General features: G+C 48.3%; 27 non-coding genes across 27 annotated transcripts; all 27 read left to right on the forward strand.

Moving 5' to 3' along the window:
• Positions 1-564: 564 nt before the first annotated feature.
• Positions 565-728, forward strand: LOC136177734 (U1 spliceosomal RNA). Its single transcript, XR_010665227.1, has one exon. It is a non-coding gene; the product is annotated as a U1 spliceosomal RNA (small nuclear RNA).
• Positions 729-1,221: 493 nt separating this feature from the next.
• On the forward strand, positions 1,222-1,412 carry LOC136177884 (U2 spliceosomal RNA). The gene has a single exon (XR_010665378.1). It is a non-coding gene; the product is annotated as a U2 spliceosomal RNA (small nuclear RNA).
• A 569-nt stretch (positions 1,413-1,981) lies between these two features.
• Positions 1,982-2,145, forward strand: LOC136177735 (U1 spliceosomal RNA). Its single transcript, XR_010665228.1, has one exon. It is a non-coding gene; the product is annotated as a U1 spliceosomal RNA (small nuclear RNA).
• A 493-nt stretch (positions 2,146-2,638) lies between these two features.
• LOC136177946 (U2 spliceosomal RNA) lies at positions 2,639-2,829 on the forward strand. Its single transcript, XR_010665441.1, has one exon. It is a non-coding gene; the product is annotated as a U2 spliceosomal RNA (small nuclear RNA).
• A 571-nt stretch (positions 2,830-3,400) lies between these two features.
• LOC136177736 (U1 spliceosomal RNA) lies at positions 3,401-3,564 on the forward strand. The gene has a single exon (XR_010665229.1). It is a non-coding gene; the product is annotated as a U1 spliceosomal RNA (small nuclear RNA).
• A 493-nt stretch (positions 3,565-4,057) lies between these two features.
• Positions 4,058-4,248, forward strand: LOC136177941 (U2 spliceosomal RNA). The gene has a single exon (XR_010665436.1). It is a non-coding gene; the product is annotated as a U2 spliceosomal RNA (small nuclear RNA).
• A 571-nt stretch (positions 4,249-4,819) lies between these two features.
• Positions 4,820-4,983, forward strand: LOC136177737 (U1 spliceosomal RNA). The gene has a single exon (XR_010665230.1). It is a non-coding gene; the product is annotated as a U1 spliceosomal RNA (small nuclear RNA).
• Positions 4,984-5,476: 493 nt separating this feature from the next.
• On the forward strand, positions 5,477-5,667 carry LOC136177927 (U2 spliceosomal RNA). Its single transcript, XR_010665421.1, has one exon. It is a non-coding gene; the product is annotated as a U2 spliceosomal RNA (small nuclear RNA).
• Positions 5,668-6,238: 571 nt separating this feature from the next.
• LOC136177738 (U1 spliceosomal RNA) lies at positions 6,239-6,402 on the forward strand. Its single transcript, XR_010665231.1, has one exon. It is a non-coding gene; the product is annotated as a U1 spliceosomal RNA (small nuclear RNA).
• Positions 6,403-6,895: 493 nt separating this feature from the next.
• LOC136177942 (U2 spliceosomal RNA) lies at positions 6,896-7,086 on the forward strand. The gene has a single exon (XR_010665437.1). It is a non-coding gene; the product is annotated as a U2 spliceosomal RNA (small nuclear RNA).
• Positions 7,087-7,657: 571 nt separating this feature from the next.
• Positions 7,658-7,821, forward strand: LOC136177740 (U1 spliceosomal RNA). Its single transcript, XR_010665233.1, has one exon. It is a non-coding gene; the product is annotated as a U1 spliceosomal RNA (small nuclear RNA).
• A 493-nt stretch (positions 7,822-8,314) lies between these two features.
• Positions 8,315-8,505, forward strand: LOC136177928 (U2 spliceosomal RNA). The gene has a single exon (XR_010665422.1). It is a non-coding gene; the product is annotated as a U2 spliceosomal RNA (small nuclear RNA).
• A 569-nt stretch (positions 8,506-9,074) lies between these two features.
• Positions 9,075-9,238, forward strand: LOC136177741 (U1 spliceosomal RNA). Its single transcript, XR_010665234.1, has one exon. It is a non-coding gene; the product is annotated as a U1 spliceosomal RNA (small nuclear RNA).
• A 493-nt stretch (positions 9,239-9,731) lies between these two features.
• Positions 9,732-9,922, forward strand: LOC136177885 (U2 spliceosomal RNA). Its single transcript, XR_010665379.1, has one exon. It is a non-coding gene; the product is annotated as a U2 spliceosomal RNA (small nuclear RNA).
• A 569-nt stretch (positions 9,923-10,491) lies between these two features.
• LOC136177692 (U1 spliceosomal RNA) lies at positions 10,492-10,655 on the forward strand. The gene has a single exon (XR_010665185.1). It is a non-coding gene; the product is annotated as a U1 spliceosomal RNA (small nuclear RNA).
• Positions 10,656-11,148: 493 nt separating this feature from the next.
• LOC136177947 (U2 spliceosomal RNA) lies at positions 11,149-11,339 on the forward strand. Its single transcript, XR_010665442.1, has one exon. It is a non-coding gene; the product is annotated as a U2 spliceosomal RNA (small nuclear RNA).
• Positions 11,340-11,910: 571 nt separating this feature from the next.
• Positions 11,911-12,074, forward strand: LOC136177742 (U1 spliceosomal RNA). The gene has a single exon (XR_010665235.1). It is a non-coding gene; the product is annotated as a U1 spliceosomal RNA (small nuclear RNA).
• Positions 12,075-12,567: 493 nt separating this feature from the next.
• LOC136177929 (U2 spliceosomal RNA) lies at positions 12,568-12,758 on the forward strand. The gene has a single exon (XR_010665423.1). It is a non-coding gene; the product is annotated as a U2 spliceosomal RNA (small nuclear RNA).
• A 573-nt stretch (positions 12,759-13,331) lies between these two features.
• On the forward strand, positions 13,332-13,495 carry LOC114917731 (U1 spliceosomal RNA). The gene has a single exon (XR_003806393.2). It is a non-coding gene; the product is annotated as a U1 spliceosomal RNA (small nuclear RNA).
• A 493-nt stretch (positions 13,496-13,988) lies between these two features.
• Positions 13,989-14,179, forward strand: LOC114917742 (U2 spliceosomal RNA). Its single transcript, XR_003806404.2, has one exon. It is a non-coding gene; the product is annotated as a U2 spliceosomal RNA (small nuclear RNA).
• A 569-nt stretch (positions 14,180-14,748) lies between these two features.
• Positions 14,749-14,912, forward strand: LOC114917724 (U1 spliceosomal RNA). Its single transcript, XR_003806386.2, has one exon. It is a non-coding gene; the product is annotated as a U1 spliceosomal RNA (small nuclear RNA).
• Positions 14,913-15,405: 493 nt separating this feature from the next.
• Positions 15,406-15,596, forward strand: LOC114917733 (U2 spliceosomal RNA). The gene has a single exon (XR_003806395.2). It is a non-coding gene; the product is annotated as a U2 spliceosomal RNA (small nuclear RNA).
• Positions 15,597-16,167: 571 nt separating this feature from the next.
• LOC114917730 (U1 spliceosomal RNA) lies at positions 16,168-16,331 on the forward strand. Its single transcript, XR_003806392.2, has one exon. It is a non-coding gene; the product is annotated as a U1 spliceosomal RNA (small nuclear RNA).
• A 493-nt stretch (positions 16,332-16,824) lies between these two features.
• Positions 16,825-17,015, forward strand: LOC114917734 (U2 spliceosomal RNA). The gene has a single exon (XR_003806396.2). It is a non-coding gene; the product is annotated as a U2 spliceosomal RNA (small nuclear RNA).
• Positions 17,016-17,588: 573 nt separating this feature from the next.
• LOC114917735 (U1 spliceosomal RNA) lies at positions 17,589-17,752 on the forward strand. The gene has a single exon (XR_003806397.2). It is a non-coding gene; the product is annotated as a U1 spliceosomal RNA (small nuclear RNA).
• A 493-nt stretch (positions 17,753-18,245) lies between these two features.
• On the forward strand, positions 18,246-18,436 carry LOC114917736 (U2 spliceosomal RNA). Its single transcript, XR_003806398.1, has one exon. It is a non-coding gene; the product is annotated as a U2 spliceosomal RNA (small nuclear RNA).
• A 569-nt stretch (positions 18,437-19,005) lies between these two features.
• LOC114917746 (U1 spliceosomal RNA) lies at positions 19,006-19,169 on the forward strand. The gene has a single exon (XR_003806406.2). It is a non-coding gene; the product is annotated as a U1 spliceosomal RNA (small nuclear RNA).
• Positions 19,170-19,645: the final 476 nt, after the last annotated feature.

Below are 19,645 nucleotides of genomic sequence, written 5' to 3' on the forward strand. Positions count from 1 at the left end.
AGTGTTTAAAATAATCCTTTCTTTTCGCTGCATTTAAGAGAAATATGTGTGTGAGTCTGGCCTGGCTTTGTCACTGCGTTGACATGCTGCCGGGACGCAAGCTTTTTGAAATGAACTGGAATTTTAGTCAGGTTTGGGGTTATTTGTGTGCCAGTTCCCCCATTTGCCACTCTGTGTATGCTATTGCTGTAGTAGCACACAGACACGCAATAACATATCAACAGTCATTGTTGCAAAGTGTTTCTGGCCTAGCTGCTGCTTCGACTGTTCTTTTGTTGGCGGTAAGAAAAAAACACACACACACACACACTGGCGGTAGCTATCGGTTGGCTTTGATGTGGAAGTGTGGCACGACCTGTTAGAATGATGAGCCTTATTTCTCCACTTGCATGTAGAAAGACAAGCCCTATCGGGCCTCAACACAAAACTTTCTTCTGTGTTGAGGACAAGTAGAAGGGACACCCAGTGCAGAAACTCTGATTTCGGTGGTTCGCATGTTGTTGGGACCGTCAGTCAGGGCGATGGTCCTGTGAAGGACTCCTTTTGCCCTGAGCTGTACAGCTCATACTTACCTGGCAGGGGAGATACCATGATCAAGAAGGTGGTTCACCCATGGCGAGGCCTGGCCATTGCACTCCGGTGGGGCTGACCTATGCGAATTCCCCAAATGTGGGAATCTCGACTGCATAATTTGTGGTAGTGGGGGACTGCGTTCGCGCTCTCCCCTGATGGATTGTCGAAAGTAATAAGGGGGAAACAGATAGGGACATGCTGCCTTCCAACCTGGCTGTAGCAACAGACAGACAGCAAGAATTTCCAAGGTGGCTTAAAAGCTATGCGCAGCCAGTGTCTTTGCTAGTGCTAGATCACAATATCACTCGTCAATCAAATTTGTTTCAGATTCAGCAGCCCTTGCTCTGATCAATGTGAAATCCCAGTCACGGCACATCTGCCTTACAGAACGGCTGTGGGCCAATAAAAGGCCCCAATCTTCTCCTGTCTTTTGGTTCACTTAAGTCTGCTGCAGATAAATCTGGTGGTTGAGGGTTTGAACTCATTTTTCAGAGCTTGACATAACGCATGTATCTTAAAGGTGCTTCCATCAAAGAGTTTGCTCTTCCGTTTTACCGACGGTCACTTAAAAGCAACGCTCGCTTGCCGGGACCATGGGCGAGGAGGACTGTATGGGGAATGTGATGCCGGCCTTAGCCTGTCAGGGGCATCGCTTCTCGGCCTTTTGGCTAAGATCAAGTGTAGTATCTGTTCTTATCAGTTTAATATCTGATACGTCCCCTACCCGGGGACCATATATTAAATTGATTTTTGGACTTGGGAGATGGAACAGGGGCTTGCTCCGTCCACTCCACGCATCGACCCGGTATTGCAGTACCTCCGGGAACGGTGCACCCTCCTCTCTTCAGTGTTTAAAATAATCCTTTCTTTTCGCTGCATTTAAGAGAAATATGTGTGTGAGTCTGGCCTGGCTTTGTCACTGCGTTGACATGCTGCCGGGACGCAAGCTTTTTGAAATGAACTGGAATTTTAGTCAGGTTTGGGGTTATTTGTGTGCCAGTTCCCCCATTTGCCACTCTGTGTATGCTATTGCTGTAGTAGCACACAGACACGCAATAACATATCAACAGTCATTGTTGCAAAGTGTTTCTGGCCTAGCTGCTGCTTCGACTGTTCTTTTGTTGGCGGTAAGAAAAACACACACACACACACACTGGTGGTAGCTATCGGTTGGCTTTGATGTGGAAGTGTGGCACGACCTGTTAGAATGATGAGCCTTATTTCTCCACTTGCATGTAGAAAGACAAGCCCTATCGGGCCTCAACACAAAACTTTCTTCTGTGTTGAGGACAAGTAGAAGGGACACCCAGTGCAGAAACTCTGATTTCGGTGGTTCGCATGTTGTTGGGACCGTCAGTCAGGGCGATGGTCCTGTGAAGGACTCCTTTTGCCCTGAGCTGTACAACTCATACTTACCTGGCAGGGGAGATACCATGATCAAGAAGGTGGTTCACCCATGGCGAGGCCTGGCCATTGCACTCCGGTGGGGCTGACCTATGCGAATTCCCCAAATGTGGGAATCTCGACTGCATAATTTGTGGTAGTGGGGGACTGCGTTCGCGCTCTCCCCTGATGGATTGTCGAAAGTAATAAGGGGGAAACAGATAGGGACATGCTGCCTTCCAACCTGGCTGTAGCAACAGACAGACAGCAAGAATTTCCAAGGTGGCTTAAAAGCTATGCGCAGCCAGTGTCTTTGCTAGTGCTAGATCACAATATCACTCGTCAATCAAATTTGTTTCAGATTCAGCAGCCCTTGCTCTGATCAATGTGAAATCCCAGTCACGGCACATCTGCCTTACAGAACGGCTGTGGGCCAATAAAAGGCCCCAATCTTCTCCTGTCTTTTGGTTCACTTAAGTCTGCTGCAGATAAATCTGGTGGTTGAGGGTTTGAACTCATTTTTCAGAGCTTGACATAACGCATGTATCTTAAAGGTGCTTCCATCAAAGAGTTTGCTCTTCCGTTTTACCGACGGTCACTTAAAAGCAACGCTCGCTTGCCGGGACCATGGGCGAGGAGGACTGTATGGGGAATGTGATGCCGGCCTTAGCCTGTCAGGGGCATCGCTTCTCGGCCTTTTGGCTAAGATCAAGTGTAGTATCTGTTCTTATCAGTTTAATATCTGATACGTCCCCTACCCGGGGACCATATATTAAATTGATGTTTGGACTTGGGAGATGGAACAGGGGCTTGCTCCGTCCACTCCACGCATCGACCCGGTATTGCAGTACCTCCGGGAACGGTGCACCCTCCTCTCTTCAGTGTTTAAAATAATCCTTTCTTTTCGCTGCATTTAAGAGAAATATGTGTGTGAGTCTGGCCTGGCTTTGTCACTGCGTTGACATGCTGCCGGGACGCAAGCTTTTTGAAATGAACTGGAATTTTAGTCAGGTTTGGGGTTATTTGTGTGCCAGTTCCCCCATTTGCCACTCTGTGTATGCTATTGCTGTAGTAGCACACAGACACGCAATAACATATCAACAGTCATTGTTGCAAAGTGTTTCTGGCCTAGCTGCTGCTTCGACTGTTCTTTTGTTGGCGGTAAGAAAAAAACACACACACACACACACTGGCGGTAGCTATCGGTTGGCTTTGATGTGGAAGTGTGGCACGACCTGTTAGAATGATGAGCCTTATTTCTCCACTTGCATGTAGAAAGACAAGCCCTATCGGGCCTCAACACAAAACTTTCTTCTGTGTTGAGGACAAGTAGAAGGGACACCCAGTGCAGAAACTCTGATTTCGGTGGTTCGCATGTTGTTGGGACCGTCAGTCAGGGCGATGGTCCTGTGAAGGACTCCTTTTGCCCTGAGCTGTACAGCTCATACTTACCTGGCAGGGGAGATACCATGATCAAGAAGGTGGTTCACCCATGGCGAGGCCTGGCCATTGCACTCCGGTGGGGCTGACCTATGCGAATTCCCCAAATGTGGGAATCTCGACTGCATAATTTGTGGTAGTGGGGGACTGCGTTCGCGCTCTCCCCTGATGGATTGTCGAAAGTAATAAGGGGGAAACAGATAGGGACATGCTGCCTTCCAACCTGGCTGTAGCAACAGACAGACAGCAAGAATTTCCAAGGTGGCTTAAAAGCTATGCGCAGCCAGTGTCTTTGCTAGTGCTAGATCACAATATCACTCGTCAATCAAATTTGTTTCAGATTCAGCAGCCCTTGCTCTGATCAATGTGAAATCCCAGTCACGGCACATCTGCCTTACAGAACGGCTGTGGGCCAATAAAAGGCCCCAATCTTCTCCTGTCTTTTGGTTCACTTAAGTCTGCTGCAGATAAATCTGGTGGTTGAGGGTTTGAACTCATTTTTCAGAGCTTGACATAACGCATGTATCTTAAAGGTGCTTCCATCAAAGAGTTTGCTCTTCCGTTTTACCGACGGTCACTTAAAAGCAACGCTCGCTTGCCGGGACCATGGGCGAGGAGGACTGTATGGGGAATGTGATGCCGGCCTTAGCCTGTCAGGGGCATCGCTTCTCGGCCTTTTGGCTAAGATCAAGTGTAGTATCTGTTCTTATCAGTTTAATATCTGATACGTTCCCTACCTGGGGACCATATATTAAATTGATTTTTGGACTTGGGAGATGGAACAGGGGCTTGCTCCGTCCACTCCACGCATCGACCCGGTATTGCAGTACCTCTGGGAACGGTGCACCCTCCTCTCTTCAGTGTTTAAAATAATCCTTTCTTTTCGCTGCATTTAAGAGAAATATGTGTGTGAGTCTGGTCTGGCTTTGTCACTGCGTTGACATGCTGCCGGGACGCAAGCTTTTTGAAATGAACTGGAATTTTAGTCAGGTTTGGGGTTATTTGTGTGCCAGTTCCCCCATTTGCCACTCTGTGTATGCTATTGCTGTAGTAGCACACAGACACGCAATAACATATCAACAGTCATTGTTGCAAAGTGTTTCTGGCCTAGCTGCTGCTTCGACTGTTCTTTTGTTGGCGGTAAGAAAAACACACACACACACACACACTGGCGGTAGCTATCGGTTGGCTTTGATGTGGAAGTGTGGCACGACCTGTTAGAATGATGAGCCTTATTTCTCCACTTGCATGTAGAAAGACAAGCCCTATCGGGCCTCAACACAAAACTTTCTTCTGTGTTGAGGACAAGTAGAAGGGACACCCAGTGCAGAAACTCTGATTTCGGTGGTTCGCATGTTGTTGGGACCGTCAGTCAGGGCGATGGTCCTGTGAAGGACTCCTTTTGCCCTGAGCTGTACAACTCATACTTACCTGGCAGGGGAGATACCATGATCAAGAAGGTGGTTCACCCATGGCGAGGCCTGGCCATTGCACTCCGGTGGGGCTGACCTATGCGAATTCCCCAAATGTGGGAATCTCGACTGCATAATTTGTGGTAGTGGGGGACTGCGTTCGCGCTCTCCCCTGATGGATTGTCGAAAGTAATAAGGGGGAAACAGATAGGGACATGCTGCCTTCCAACCTGGCTGTAGCAACAGACAGACAGCAAGAATTTCCAAGGTGGCTTAAAAGCTATGCGCAGCCAGTGTCTTTGCTAGTGCTAGATCACAATATCACTCGTCAATCAAATTTGTTTCAGATTCAGCAGCCCTTGCTCTGATCAATGTGAAATCCCAGTCACGGCACATCTGCCTTACAGAACGGCTGTGGGCCAATAAAAGGCCCCAATCTTCTCCTGTCTTTTGGTTCACTTAAGTCTGCTGCAGATAAATCTGGTGGTTGAGGGTTTGAACTCATTTTTCAGAGCTTGACATAACGCATGTATCTTAAAGGTGCTTCCATCAAAGAGTTTGCTCTTCCGTTTTACCGACGGCCACTTAAAAGCAACGCTCGCTTGCCGGGACCATGGGCGAGGAGGACTGTATGGGGAATGTGATGCCGGCCTTAGCCTGTCAGGGGCATCGCTTCTCGGCCTTTTGGCTAAGATCAAGTGTAGTATCTGTTCTTATCAGTTTAATATCTGATACGTCCCCTACCCGGGGACCATATATTAAATTGATTTTTGGACTTGGGAGATGGAACAGGGGCTTGCTCCGTCCACTCCACGCATCGACCCGGTATTGCAGTACCTCTGGGAACGGTGCACCCTCCTCTCTTCAGTGTTTAAAATAATCCTTTCTTTTCGCTGCATTTAAGAGAAATATGTGTGTGAGTCTGGCCTGGCTTTGTCACTGCGTTGACATGCTGCCGGGACGCAAGCTTTTTGAAATGAACTGGAATTTTAGTCAGGTTTGGGGTTATTTGTGTGCCAGTTCCCCCATTTGCCACTCTGTGTATGCTATTGCTGTAGTAGCACACAGACACGCAATAACATATCAACAGTCATTGTTGCAAAGTGTTTCTGGCCTAGCTGCTGCTTCGACTGTTCTTTTGTTGGCGGTAAGAAAAACACACACACACACACACACTGGCGGTAGCTATCGGTTGGCTTTGATGTGGAAGTGTGGCACGACCTGTTAGAATGATGAGCCTTATTTCTCCACTTGCATGTAGAAAGACAAGCCCTTTCGGGCCTCAACACAAAACTTTCTTCTGTGTTGAGGACAAGTAGAAGGGACACCCAGTGCAGAAACTCTGATTTCGGTGGTTCGCATGTTGTTGGGACCGTCAGTCAGGGCGATGGTCCTGTGAAGGACTCCTTTTGCCCTGAGCTGTACAACTCATACTTACCTGGCAGGGGAGATACCATGATCAAGAAGGTGGTTCACCCATGGCGAGGCCTGGCCATTGCACTCCGGTGGGGCTGACCTATGCGAATTCCCCAAATGTGGGAATCTCGACTGCATAATTTGTGGTAGTGGGGGACTGCGTTCGCGCTCTCCCCTGATGGATTGTCGAAAGTAATAAGGGGGAAACAGATAGGGACATGCTGCCTTCCAACCTGGCTGTAGCAACAGACAGACAGCAAGAATTTCCAAGGTGGCTTAAAAGCTATGCGCAGCCAGTGTCTTTGCTAGTGCTAGATCACAATATCACTCGTCAATCAAATTTGTTTCAGATTCAGCAGCCCTTGCTCTGATCAATGTGAAATCCCAGTCACGGCACATCTGCCTTACAGAACGGCTGTGGGCCAATAAAAGGCCCCAATCTTCTCCTGTCTTTTGGTTCACTTAAGTCTGCTGCAGATAAATCTGGTGGTTGAGGGTTTGAACTCATTTTTCAGAGCTTGACATAACGCATGTATCTTAAAGGTGCTTCCATCAAAGAGTTTGCTCTTCCGTTTTACCGACGGCCACTTAAAAGCAACGCTCGCTTGCCGGGACCATGGGCGAGGAGGACTGTATGGGGAATGTGATGCCGGCCTTAGCCTGTCAGGGGCATCGCTTCTCGGCCTTTTGGCTAAGATCAAGTGTAGTATCTGTTCTTATCAGTTTAATATCTGATACGTTCCCTACCTGGGGACCATATATTAAATTGATTTTTGGACTTGGGAGATGGAACAGGGGCTTGCTCCGTCCACTCCACGCATCGACCCGGTATTGCAGTACCTCTGGGAACGGTGCACCCTCCTCTCTTCAGTGTTTAAAATAATCCTTTCTTTTCGCTGCATTTAAGAGAAATATGTGTGTGAGTCTGGTCTGGCTTTGTCACTGCGTTGACATGCTGCCGGGACGCAAGCTTTTTGAAATGAACTGGAATTTTAGTCAGGTTTGGGGTTATTTGTGTGCCAGTTCCCCCATTTGCCACTCTGTGTATGCTATTGCTGTAGTAGCACACAGACACGCAATAACATATCAACAGTCATTGTTGCAAAGTGTTTCTGGCCTAGCTGCTGCTTCGACTGTTCTTTTGTTGGCGGTAAGAAAAACACACACACACACACACACTGGCGGTAGCTATCGGTTGGCTTTGATGTGGAAGTGTGGCACGACCTGTTAGAATGATGAGCCTTATTTCTCCACTTGCATGTAGAAAGACAAGCCCTATCGGGCCTCAACACAAAACTTTCTTCTGTGTTGAGGACAAGTAGAAGGGACACCCAGTGCAGAAACTCTGATTTCGGTGGTTCGCATGTTGTTGGGACCGTCAGTCAGGGCGATGGTCCTGTGAAGGACTCCTTTTGCCCTGAGCTGTACAACTCATACTTACCTGGCAGGGGAGATACCATGATCAAGAAGGTGGTTCACCCATGGCGAGGCCTGGCCATTGCACTCCGGTGGGGCTGACCTATGCGAATTCCCCAAATGTGGGAATCTCGACTGCATAATTTGTGGTAGTGGGGGACTGCGTTCGCGCTCTCCCCTGATGGATTGTCGAAAGTAATAAGGGGGAAACAGATAGGGACATGCTGCCTTCCAACCTGGCTGTAGCAACAGACAGACAGCAAGAATTTCCAAGGTGGCTTAAAAGCTATGCGCAGCCAGTGTCTTTGCTAGTGCTAGATCACAATATCACTCGTCAATCAAATTTGTTTCAGATTCAGCAGCCCTTGCTCTGATCAATGTGAAATCCCAGTCACGGCACATCTGCCTTACAGAACGGCTGTGGGCCAATAAAAGGCCCCAATCTTCTCCTGTCTTTTGGTTCACTTAAGTCTGCTGCAGATAAATCTGGTGGTTAAGGGTTTGAACTCATTTTTCAGAGCTTGACATAACGCATGTATCTTAAAGGTGCTTCCATCAAAGAGTTTGCTCTTCCGTTTTACCGACGGCCACTTAAAAGCAACGCTCGCTTGCCGGGACCATGGGCGAGGAGGACTGTATGGGGAATGTGATGCCGGCCTTAGCCTGTCAGGGGCATCGCTTCTCGGCCTTTTGGCTAAGATCAAGTGTAGTATCTGTTCTTATCAGTTTAATATCTGATACGTCCCCTACCCGGGGACCATATATTAAATTGATTTTTGGACTTGGGAGATGGAACAGGGGCTTGCTCCGTCCACTCCACGCATCGACCCGGTATTGCAGTACCTCTGGGAACGGTGCACCCTCCTCTCTTCAGTGTTTAAAATAATCCTTTCTTTTCGCTGCATTTAAGAGAAATATGTGTGTGAGTCTGGCCTGGCTTTGTCACTGCGTTGACATGCTGCCGGGACGCAAGCTTTTTGAAATGAACTGGAATTTTAGTCAGGTTTGGGGTTATTTGTGTGCCAGTTCCCCCATTTGCCACTCTGTGTATGCTATTGCTGTAGTAGCACACAGACACGCAATAACATATCAACAGTCATTGTTGCAAAGTGTTTCTGGCCTAGCTGCTGCTTCGACTGTTCTTTTGTTGGCGGTAAGAAAAACACACACACACACACACTGGCGGTAGCTATCGGTTGGCTTTGATGTGGAAGTGTGGCACGACCTGTTAGAATGATGAGCCTTATTTCTCCACTTGCATGTAGAAAGACAAGCCCTATCGGGCCTCAACACAAAACTTTCTTCTGTGTTGAGGACAAGTAGAAGGGACACCCAGTGCAGAAACTCTGATTTCGGTGGTTCGCATGTTGTTGGGACCGTCAGTCAGGGCGATGGTCCTGTGAAGGACTCCTTTTGCCCTGAGCTGTACAACTCATACTTACCTGGCAGGGGAGATACCATGATCAAGAAGGTGGTTCACCCATGGCGAGGCCTGGCCATTGCACTCCGGTGGGGCTGACCTATGCGAATTCCCCAAATGTGGGAATCTCGACTGCATAATTTGTGGTAGTGGGGGACTGCGTTCGCGCTCTCCCCTGATGGATTGTCGAAAGTAATAAGGGGGAAACAGATAGGGACATGCTGCCTTCCAACCTGGCTGTAGCAACAGACAGACAGCAAGAATTTCCAAGGTGGCTTAAAAGCTATGCGCAGCCAGTGTCTTTGCTAGTGCTAGATCACAATATCACTCGTCAATCAAATTTGTTTCAGATTCAGCAGCCCTTGCTCTGATCAATGTGAAATCCCAGTCACGGCACATCTGCCTTACAGAACGGCTGTGGGCCAATAAAAGGCCCCAATCTTCTCCTGTCTTTTGGTTCACTTAAGTCTGCTGCAGATAAATCTGGTGGTTGAGGGTTTGAACTCATTTTTCAGAGCTTGACATAACGCATGTATCTTAAAGGTGCTTCCATCAAAGAGTTTGCTCTTCCGTTTTACCGACGGTCACTTAAAAGCAACGCTCGCTTGCCGGGACCATGGGCGAGGAGGACTGTATGGGGAATGTGATGCCGGCCTTAGCCTGTCAGGGGCATCGCTTCTCGGCCTTTTGGCTAAGATCAAGTGTAGTATCTGTTCTTATCAGTTTAATATCTGATACGTCCCCTACCCGGGGACCATATATTAAATTGATTTTTGGACTTGGGAGATGGAACAGGGGCTTGCTCCGTCCACTCCACGCATCGACCCGGTATTGCAGTACCTCCGGGAACGGTGCACCCTCCTCTCTTCAGTGTTTAAAATAATCCTTTCTTTTCGCTGCATTTAAGAGAAATATGTGTGTGAGTCTGGCCTGGCTTTGTCACTGCGTTGACATGCTGCCGGGACGCAAGCTTTTTGAAATGAACTGGAATTTTAGTCAGGTTTGGGGTTATTTGTGTGCCAGTTCCCCCATTTGCCACTCTGTGTATGCTATTGCTGTAGTAGCACACAGACACGCAATAACATATCAACAGTCATTGTTGCAAAGTGTTTCTGGCCTAGCTGCTGCTTCGACTGTTCTTTTGTTGGCGGTAAGAAAAACACACACACACACACACTGGTGGTAGCTATCGGTTGGCTTTGATGTGGAAGTGTGGCACGACCTGTTAGAATGATGAGCCTTATTTCTCCACTTGCATGTAGAAAGACAAGCCCTATCGGGCCTCAACACAAAACTTTCTTCTGTGTTGAGGACAAGTAGAAGGGACACCCAGTGCAGAAACTCTGATTTCGGTGGTTCGCATGTTGTTGGGACCGTCAGTCAGGGCGATGGTCCTGTGAAGGACTCCTTTTGCCCTGAGCTGTACAACTCATACTTACCTGGCAGGGGAGATACCATGATCAAGAAGGTGGTTCTCCCATGGCGAGGCCTGGCCATTGCACTCCGGTGGGGCTGACCTATGCGAATTCCCCAAATGTGGGAATCTCGACTGCATAATTTGTGGTAGTGGGGGACTGCGTTCGCGCTCTCCCCTGATGGATTGTCGAAAGTAATAAGGGGGAAACAGATAGGGACATGCTGCCTTCCAACCTGGCTGTAGCAACAGACAGACAGCAAGAATTTCCAAGGTGGCTTAAAAGCTATGCGCAGCCAGTGTCTTTGCTAGTGCTAGATCACAATATCACTCGTCAATCAAATTTGTTTCAGATTCAGCAGCCCTTGCTCTGATCAATGTGAAATCCCAGTCACGGCACATCTGCCTTACAGAACGGCTGTGGGCCAATAAAAGGCCCCAATCTTCTCCTGTCTTTTGGTTCACTTAAGTCTGCTGCAGATAAATCTGGTGGTTGAGGGTTTGAACTCATTTTTCAGAGCTTGACATAACGCATGTATCTTAAAGGTGCTTCCATCAAAGAGTTTGCTCTTCCGTTTTACCGACGGTCACTTAAAAGCAACGCTCGCTTGCCGGGACCATGGGCGAGGAGGACTGTATGGGGAATGTGATGCCGGCCTTAGCCTGTCAGGGGCATCGCTTCTCGGCCTTTTGGCTAAGATCAAGTGTAGTATCTGTTCTTATCAGTTTAATATCTGATACGTCCCCTACCCGGGGACCATATATTAAATTGATGTTTGGACTTGGGAGATGGAACAGGGGCTTGCTCCGTCCACTCCACGCATCGACCCGGTATTGCAGTACCTCCGGGAACGGTGCACCCTCCTCTCTTCAGTGTTTAAAATAATCCTTTCTTTTCGCTGCATTTAAGAGAAATATGTGTGTGAGTCTGGTCTGGCTTTGTCACTGCGTTGACATGCTGCCGGGACGCAAGCTTTTTGAAATGAACTGGAATTTTAGTCAGGTTTGGGGTTATTTGTGTGCCAGTTCCCCCATTTGCCACTCTGTGTATGCTATTGCTGTAGTAGCACACAGACACGCAATAACATATCAACAGTCATTGTTGCAAAGTGTTTCTGGCCTAGCTGCTGCTTCGACTGTTCTTTTGTTGGCGGTAAGAAAAACACACACACACACACACACTGGCGGTAGCTATCGGTTGGCTTTGATGTGGAAGTGTGGCACGACCTGTTAGAATGATGAGCCTTATTTCTCCACTTGCATGTAGAAAGACAAGCCCTATCGGGCCTCAACACAAAACTTTCTTCTGTGTTGAGGACAAGTAGAAGGGACACCCAGTGCAGAAACTCTGATTTCGGTGGTTCGCATGTTGTTGGGACCGTCAGTCAGGGCGATGGTCCTGTGAAGGACTCCTTTTGCCCTGAGCTGTACAACTCATACTTACCTGGCAGGGGAGATACCATGATCAAGAAGGTGGTTCACCCATGGCGAGGCCTGGCCATTGCACTCCGGTGGGGCTGACCTATGCGAATTCCCCAAATGTGGGAATCTCGACTGCATAATTTGTGGTAGTGGGGGACTGCGTTCGCGCTCTCCCCTGATGGATTGTCGAAAGTAATAAGGGGGAAACAGATAGGGACATGCTGCCTTCCAACCTGGCTGTAGCAACAGACAGACAGCAAGAATTTCCAAGGTGGCTTAAAAGCTATGCGCAGCCAGTGTCTTTGCTAGTGCTAGATCACAATATCACTCGTCAATCAAATTTGTTTCAGATTCAGCAGCCCTTGCTCTGATCAATGTGAAATCCCAGTCACGGCACATCTGCCTTACAGAACGGCTGTGGGCCAATAAAAGGCCCCAATCTTCTCCTGTCTTTTGGTTCACTTAAGTCTGCTGCAGATAAATCTGGTGGTTAAGGGTTTGAACTCATTTTTCAGAGCTTGACATAACGCATGTATCTTAAAGGTGCTTCCATCAAAGAGTTTGCTCTTCCGTTTTACCGACGGCCACTTAAAAGCAACGCTCGCTTGCCGGGACCATGGGCGAGGAGGACTGTATGGGGAATGTGATGCCGGCCTTAGCCTGTCAGGGGCATCGCTTCTCGGCCTTTTGGCTAAGATCAAGTGTAGTATCTGTTCTTATCAGTTTAATATCTGATACGTCCCCTACCCGGGGACCATATATTAAATTGATTTTTGGACTTGGGAGATGGAACAGGGGCTTGCTCCGTCCACTCCACGCATCGACCCGGTATTGCAGTACCTCTGGGAACGGTGCACCCTCCTCTCTTCAGTGTTTAAAATAATCCTTTCTTTTCGCTGCATTTAAGAGAAATATGTGTGTGAGTCTGGCCTGGCTTTGTCACTGCGTTGACATGCTGCCGGGACGCAAGCTTTTTGAAATGAACTGGAATTTTAGTCAGGTTTGGGGTTATTTGTGTGCCAGTTCCCCCATTTGCCACTCTGTGTATGCTATTGCTGTAGTAGCACACAGACACGCAATAACATATCAACAGTCATTGTTGCAAAGTGTTTCTGGCCTAGCTGCTGCTTCGACTGTTCTTTTGTTGGCGGTAAGAAAAACACACACACACACACACACACTGGCGGTAGCTATCGGTTGGCTTTGATGTGGAAGTGTGGCACGACCTGTTAGAATGATGAGCCTTATTTCTCCACTTGCATGTAGAAAGACAAGCCCTATCGGGCCTCAACACAAAACTTTCTTCTGTGTTGAGGACAAGTAGAAGGGACACCCAGTGCAGAAACTCTGATTTCGGTGGTTCGCATGTTGTTGGGACCGTCAGTCAGGGCGATGGTCCTGTGAAGGACTCCTTTTGCCCTGAGCTGTACAACTCATACTTACCTGGCAGGGGAGATACCATGATCAAGAAGGTGGTTCACCCATGGCGAGGCCTGGCCATTGCACTCCGGTGGGGCTGACCTATGCGAATTCCCCAAATGTGGGAATCTCGACTGCATAATTTGTGGTAGTTGGGGACTGCGTTCGCGCTCTCCCCTGATGGATTGTCGAAAGTAATAAGGGGGAAACAGATAGGGACATGCTGCCTTCCAACCTGGCTGTAGCAACAGACAGACAGCAAGAATTTCCAAGGTGGCTTAAAAGCTATGCGCAGCCAGTGTCTTTGCTAGTGCTAGATCACAATATCACTCGTCAATCAAATTTGTTTCAGATTCAGCAGCCCTTGCTCTGATCAATGTGAAATCCCAGTCACGGCACATCTGCCTTACAGAACGGCTGTGGGCCAATAAAAGGCCCCAATCTTCTCCTGTCTTTTGGTTCACTTAAGTCTGCTGCAGATAAATCTGGTGGTTGAGGGTTTGAACTCATTTTTCAGAGCTTGACATAACGCATGTATCTTAAAGGTGCTTCCATCAAAGAGTTTGCTCTTCCGTTTTACCGACGGTCACTTAAAAGCAACGCTCGCTTGCCGGGACCATGGGCGAGGAGGACTGTATGGGGAATGTGATGCCGGCCTTAGCCTGTCAGGGGCATCGCTTCTCGGCCTTTTGGCTAAGATCAAGTGTAGTATCTGTTCTTATCAGTTTAATATCTGATACGTCCCCTACCCGGGGACCATATATTAAATTGATTTTTGGACTTGGGAGATGGAACAGGGGCTTGCTCCGTCCACTCCACGCATCGACCCGGTATTGCAGTACCTCCGGGAACGGTGCACCCTCCTCTCTTCAGTGTTTAAAATAATCCTTTCTTTTCGCTGCATTTAAGAGAAATATGTGTGTGAGTCTGGCCTGGCTTTGTCACTGCGTTGACATGCTGCCGGGACGCAAGCTTTTTGAAATGAACTGGAATTTTAGTCAGGTTTGGGGTTATTTGTGTGCCAGTTCCCCCATTTGCCACTCTGTGTATGCTATTGCTGTAGTAGCACACAGACACGCAATAACATATCAACAGTCATTGTTGCAAAGTGTTTCTGGCCTAGCTGCTGCTTCGACTGTTCTTTTGTTGGCGGTAAGAAAAACACACACACACACACACTGGTGGTAGCTATCGGTTGGCTTTGATGTGGAAGTGTGGCACGACCTGTTAGAATGATGAGCCTTATTTCTCCACTTGCATGTAGAAAGACAAGCCCTATCGGGCCTCAACACAAAACTTTCTTCTGTGTTGAGGACAAGTAGAAGGGACACCCAGTGCAGAAACTCTGATTTCGGTGGTTCGCATGTTGTTGGGACCGTCAGTCAGGGCGATGGTCCTGTGAAGGACTCCTTTTGCCCTGAGCTGTACAACTCATACTTACCTGGCAGGGGAGATACCATGATCAAGAAGGTGGTTCTCCCATGGCGAGGCCTGGCCATTGCACTCCGGTGGGGCTGACCTATGCGAATTCCCCAAATGTGGGAATCTCGACTGCATAATTTGTGGTAGTGGGGGACTGCGTTCGCGCTCTCCCCTGATGGATTGTCGAAAGTAATAAGGGGGAAACAGATAGGGACATGCTGCCTTCCAACCTGGCTGTAGCAACAGACAGACAGCAAGAATTTCCAAGGTGGCTTAAAAGCTATGCGCAGCCAGTGTCTTTGCTAGTGCTAGATCACAATATCACTCGTCAATCAAATTTGTTTCAGATTCAGCAGCCCTTGCTCTGATCAATGTGAAATCCCAGTCACGGCACATCTGCCTTACAGAACGGCTGTGGGCCAATAAAAGGCCCCAATCTTCTCCTGTCTTTTGGTTCACTTAAGTCTGCTGCAGATAAATCTGGTGGTTGAGGGTTTGAACTCATTTTTCAGAGCTTGACATAACGCATGTATCTTAAAGGTGCTTCCATCAAAGAGTTTGCTCTTCCGTTTTACCGACGGTCACTTAAAAGCAACGCTCGCTTGCCGGGACCATGGGCGAGGAGGACTGTATGGGGAATGTGATGCCGGCCTTAGCCTGTCAGGGGCATCGCTTCTCGGCCTTTTGGCTAAGATCAAGTGTAGTATCTGTTCTTATCAGTTTAATATCTGATACGTCCCCTACCCGGGGACCATATATTAAATTGATGTTTGGACTTGGGAGATGGAACAGGGGCTTGCTCCGTCCACTCCACGCATCGACCCGGTATTGCAGTACCTCCGGGAACGGTGCACCCTCCTCTCTTCAGTGTTTAAAATAATCCTTTCTTTTCGCTGCATTTAAGAGAAATATGTGTGTGAGTCTGGTCTGGCTTTGTCACTGCGTTGACATGCTGCCGGGACGCAAGCTTTTTGAAATGAACTGGAATTTTAGTCAGGTTTGGGGTTATTTGTGTGCCAGTTCCCCCATTTGCCACTCTGTGTATGCTATTGCTGTAGTAGCACACAGACACGCAATAACATATCAACAGTCATTGTTGCAAAGTGTTTCTGGCCTAGCTGCTGCTTCGACTGTTCTTTTGTTGGCGGTAAGAAAAACACACACACACACACACACTGGCGGTAGCTATCGGTTGGCTTTGATGTGGAAGTGTGGCACGACCTGTTAGAATGATGAGCCTTATTTCTCCACTTGCATGTAGAAAGACAAGCCCTATCGGGCCTCAACACAAAACTTTCTTCTGTGTTGAGGACAAGTAGAAGGGACACCCAGTGCAGAAACTCTGATTTCGGTGGTTCGCATGTTGTTGGGACCGTCAGTCAGGGCGATGGTCCTGTGAAGGACTCCTTTTGCCCTGAGCTGTACAACTCATACTTACCTGGCAGGGGAGATACCATGATCAAGAAGGTGGTTCACCCATGGCGAGGCCTGGCCATTGCACTCCGGTGGGGCTGACCTATGCGAATTCCCCAAATGTGGGAATCTCGACTGCATAATTTGTGGTAGTGGGGGACTGCGTTCGCGCTCTCCCCTGATGGATTGTCGAAAGTAATAAGGGGGAAACAGATAGGGACATGCTGCCTTCCAACCTGGCTGTAGCAACAGACAGACAGCAAGAATTTCCAAGGTGGCTTAAAAGCTATGCGCAGCCAGTGTCTTTGCTAGTGCTAGATCACAATATCACTCGTCAATCAAATTTGTTTCAGATTCAGCAGCCCTTGCTCTGATCAATGTGAAATCCCAGTCACGGCACATCTGCCTTACAGAACGGCTGTGGGCCAATAAAAGGCCCCAATCTTCTCCTGTCTTTTGGTTCACTTAAGTCTGCTGCAGATAAATCTGGTGGTTAAGGGTTTGAACTCATTTTTCAGAGCTTGACATAACGCATGTATCTTAAAGGTGCTTCCATCAAAGAGTTTGCTCTTCCGTTTTACCGACGGCCACTTAAAAGCAACGCTCGCTTGCCGGGACCATGGGCGAGGAGGACTGTATGGGGAATGTGATGCCGGCCTTAGCCTGTCAGGGGCATCGCTTCTCGGCCTTTTGGCTAAGATCAAGTGTAGTATCTGTTCTTATCAGTTTAATATCTGATACGTCCCCTACCCGGGGACCATATATTAAATTGATTTTTGGACTTGGGAGATGGAACAGGGGCTTGCTCCGTCCACTCCACGCATCGACCCGGTATTGCAGTACCTCTGGGAACGGTGCACCCTCCTCTCTTCAGTGTTTAAAATAATCCTTTCTTTTCGCTGCATTTAAGAGAAATATGTGTGTGAGTCTGGCCTGGCTTTGTCACTGCGTTGACATGCTGCCGGGACGCAAGCTTTTTGAAATGAACTGGAATTTTAGTCAGGTTTGGGGTTATTTGTGTGCCAGTTCCCCCATTTGCCACTCTGTGTATGCTATTGCTGTAGTAGCACACAGACACGCAATAACATATCAACAGTCATTGTTGCAAAGTGTTTCTGGCCTAGCTGCTGCTTCGACTGTTCTTTTGTTGGCGGTAAGAAAAACACACACACACACACACACACTGGCGGTAGCTATCGGTTGGCTTTGATGTGGAAGTGTGGCACGACCTGTTAGAATGATGAGCCTTATTTCTCCACTTGCATGTAGAAAGACAAGCCCTATCGGGCCTCAACACAAAACTTTCTTCTGTGTTGAGGACAAGTAGAAGGGACACCCAGTGCAGAAACTCTGATTTCGGTGGTTCGCATGTTGTTGGGACCGTCAGTCAGGGCGATGGTCCTGTGAAGGACTCCTTTTGCCCTGAGCTGTACAACTCATACTTACCTGGCAGGGGAGATACCATGATCAAGAAGGTGGTTCACCCATGGCGAGGCCTGGCCATTGCACTCCGGTGGGGCTGACCTATGCGAATTCCCCAAATGTGGGAATCTCGACTGCATAATTTGTGGTAGTTGGGGACTGCGTTCGCGCTCTCCCCTGATGGATTGTCGAAAGTAATAAGGGGGAAACAGATAGGGACATGCTGCCTTCCAACCTGGCTGTAGCAACAGACAGACAGCAAGAATTTCCAAGGTGGCTTAAAAGCTATGCGCAGCCAGTGTCTTTGCTAGTGCTAGATCACAATATCACTCGTCAATCAAATTTGTTTCAGATTCAGCAGCCCTTGCTCTGATCAATGTGAAATCCCAGTCACGGCACATCTGCCTTACAGAACGGCTGTGGGCCAATAAAAGGCCCCAATCTTCTCCTGTCTTTTGGTTCACTTAAGTCTGCTGCAGATAAATCTGGTGGTTGAGGGTTTGAACTCATTTTTCAGAGCTTGACATAACGCATGTATCTTAAAGGTGCTTCCATCAAAGAGTTTGCTCTTCCGTTTTACCGACGGTCACTTAAAAGCAACGCTCGCTTGCCGGGACCATGGGCGAGGAGGACTGTATGGGGAATGTGATGCCGGCCTTAGCCTGTCAGGGGCATCGCTTCTCGGCCTTTTGGCTAAGATCAAGTGTAGTATCTGTTCTTATCAGTTTAATATCTGATACGTCCCCTACCCGGGGACCATATATTAAATTGATTTTTGGACTTGGGAGATGGAACAGGGGCTTGCTCCGTCCACTCCACGCATCGACCCGGTATTGCAGTACCTCCGGGAACGGTGCACCCTCCTCTCTTCAGTGTTTAAAATAATCCTTTCTTTTCGCTGCATTTAAGAGAAATATGTGTGTGAGTCTGGCCTGGCTTTGTCACTGCGTTGACATGCTGCCGGGACGCAAGCTTTTTGAAATGAACTGGAATTTTAGTCAGGTTTGGGGTTATTTGTGTGCCAGTTCCCCCATTTGCCACTCTGTGTATGCTATTGCTGTAGTAGCACACAGACACGCAATAACATATCAACAGTCATTGTTGCAAAGTGTTTCTGGCCTAGCTGCTGCTTCGACTGTTCTTTTGTTGGCGGTAAGAAAAACACACACACACACACACTGGTGGTAGCTATCGGTTGGCTTTGATGTGGAAGTGTGGCACGACCTGTTAGAATGATGAGCCTTATTTCTCCACTTGCATGTAGAAAGACAAGCCCTATCGGGCCTCAACACAAAACTTTCTTCTGTGTTGAGGACAAGTAGAAGGGACACCCAGTGCAGAAACTCTGATTTCGGTGGTTCGCATGTTGTTGGGACCGTCAGTCAGGGCGATGGTCCTGTGAAGGACTCCTTTTGCCCTGAGCTGTACAACTCATACTTACCTGGCAGGGGAGATACCATGATCAAGAAGGTGGTTCTCCCATGGCGAGGCCTGGCCATTGCACTCCGGTGGGGCTGACCTATGCGAATTCCCCAAATGTGGGAATCTCGACTGCATAATTTGTGGTAGTGGGGGACTGCGTTCGCGCTCTCCCCTGATGGATTGTCGAAAGTAATAAGGGGGAAACAGATAGGGACATGCTGCCTTCCAACCTGGCTGTAGCAACAGACAGACAGCAAGAATTTCCAAGGTGGCTTAAAAGCTATGCGCAGCCAGTGTCTTTGCTAGTGCTAGATCACAATATCACTCGTCAATCAAATTTGTTTCAGATTCAGCAGCCCTTGCTCTGATCAATGTGAAATCCCAGTCACGGCACATCTGCCTTACAGAACGGCTGTGGGCCAATAAAAGGCCCCAATCTTCTCCTGTCTTTTGGTTCACTTAAGTCTGCTGCAGATAAATCTGGTGGTTGAGGGTTTGAACTCATTTTTCAGAGCTTGACATAACGCATGTATCTTAAAGGTGCTTCCATCAAAGAGTTTGCTCTTCCGTTTTACCGACGGTCACTTAAAAGCAACGCTCGCTTGCCGGGACCATGGGCGAGGAGGACTGTATGGGGAATGTGATGCCGGC

The sequence above is a fragment of the Labrus bergylta genome, chromosome 23 (assembly GCF_963930695.1).
Source record: "Labrus bergylta chromosome 23, fLabBer1.1, whole genome shotgun sequence".
Lineage (NCBI taxonomy): Eukaryota > Metazoa > Chordata > Actinopteri > Labriformes > Labridae > Labrus > Labrus bergylta.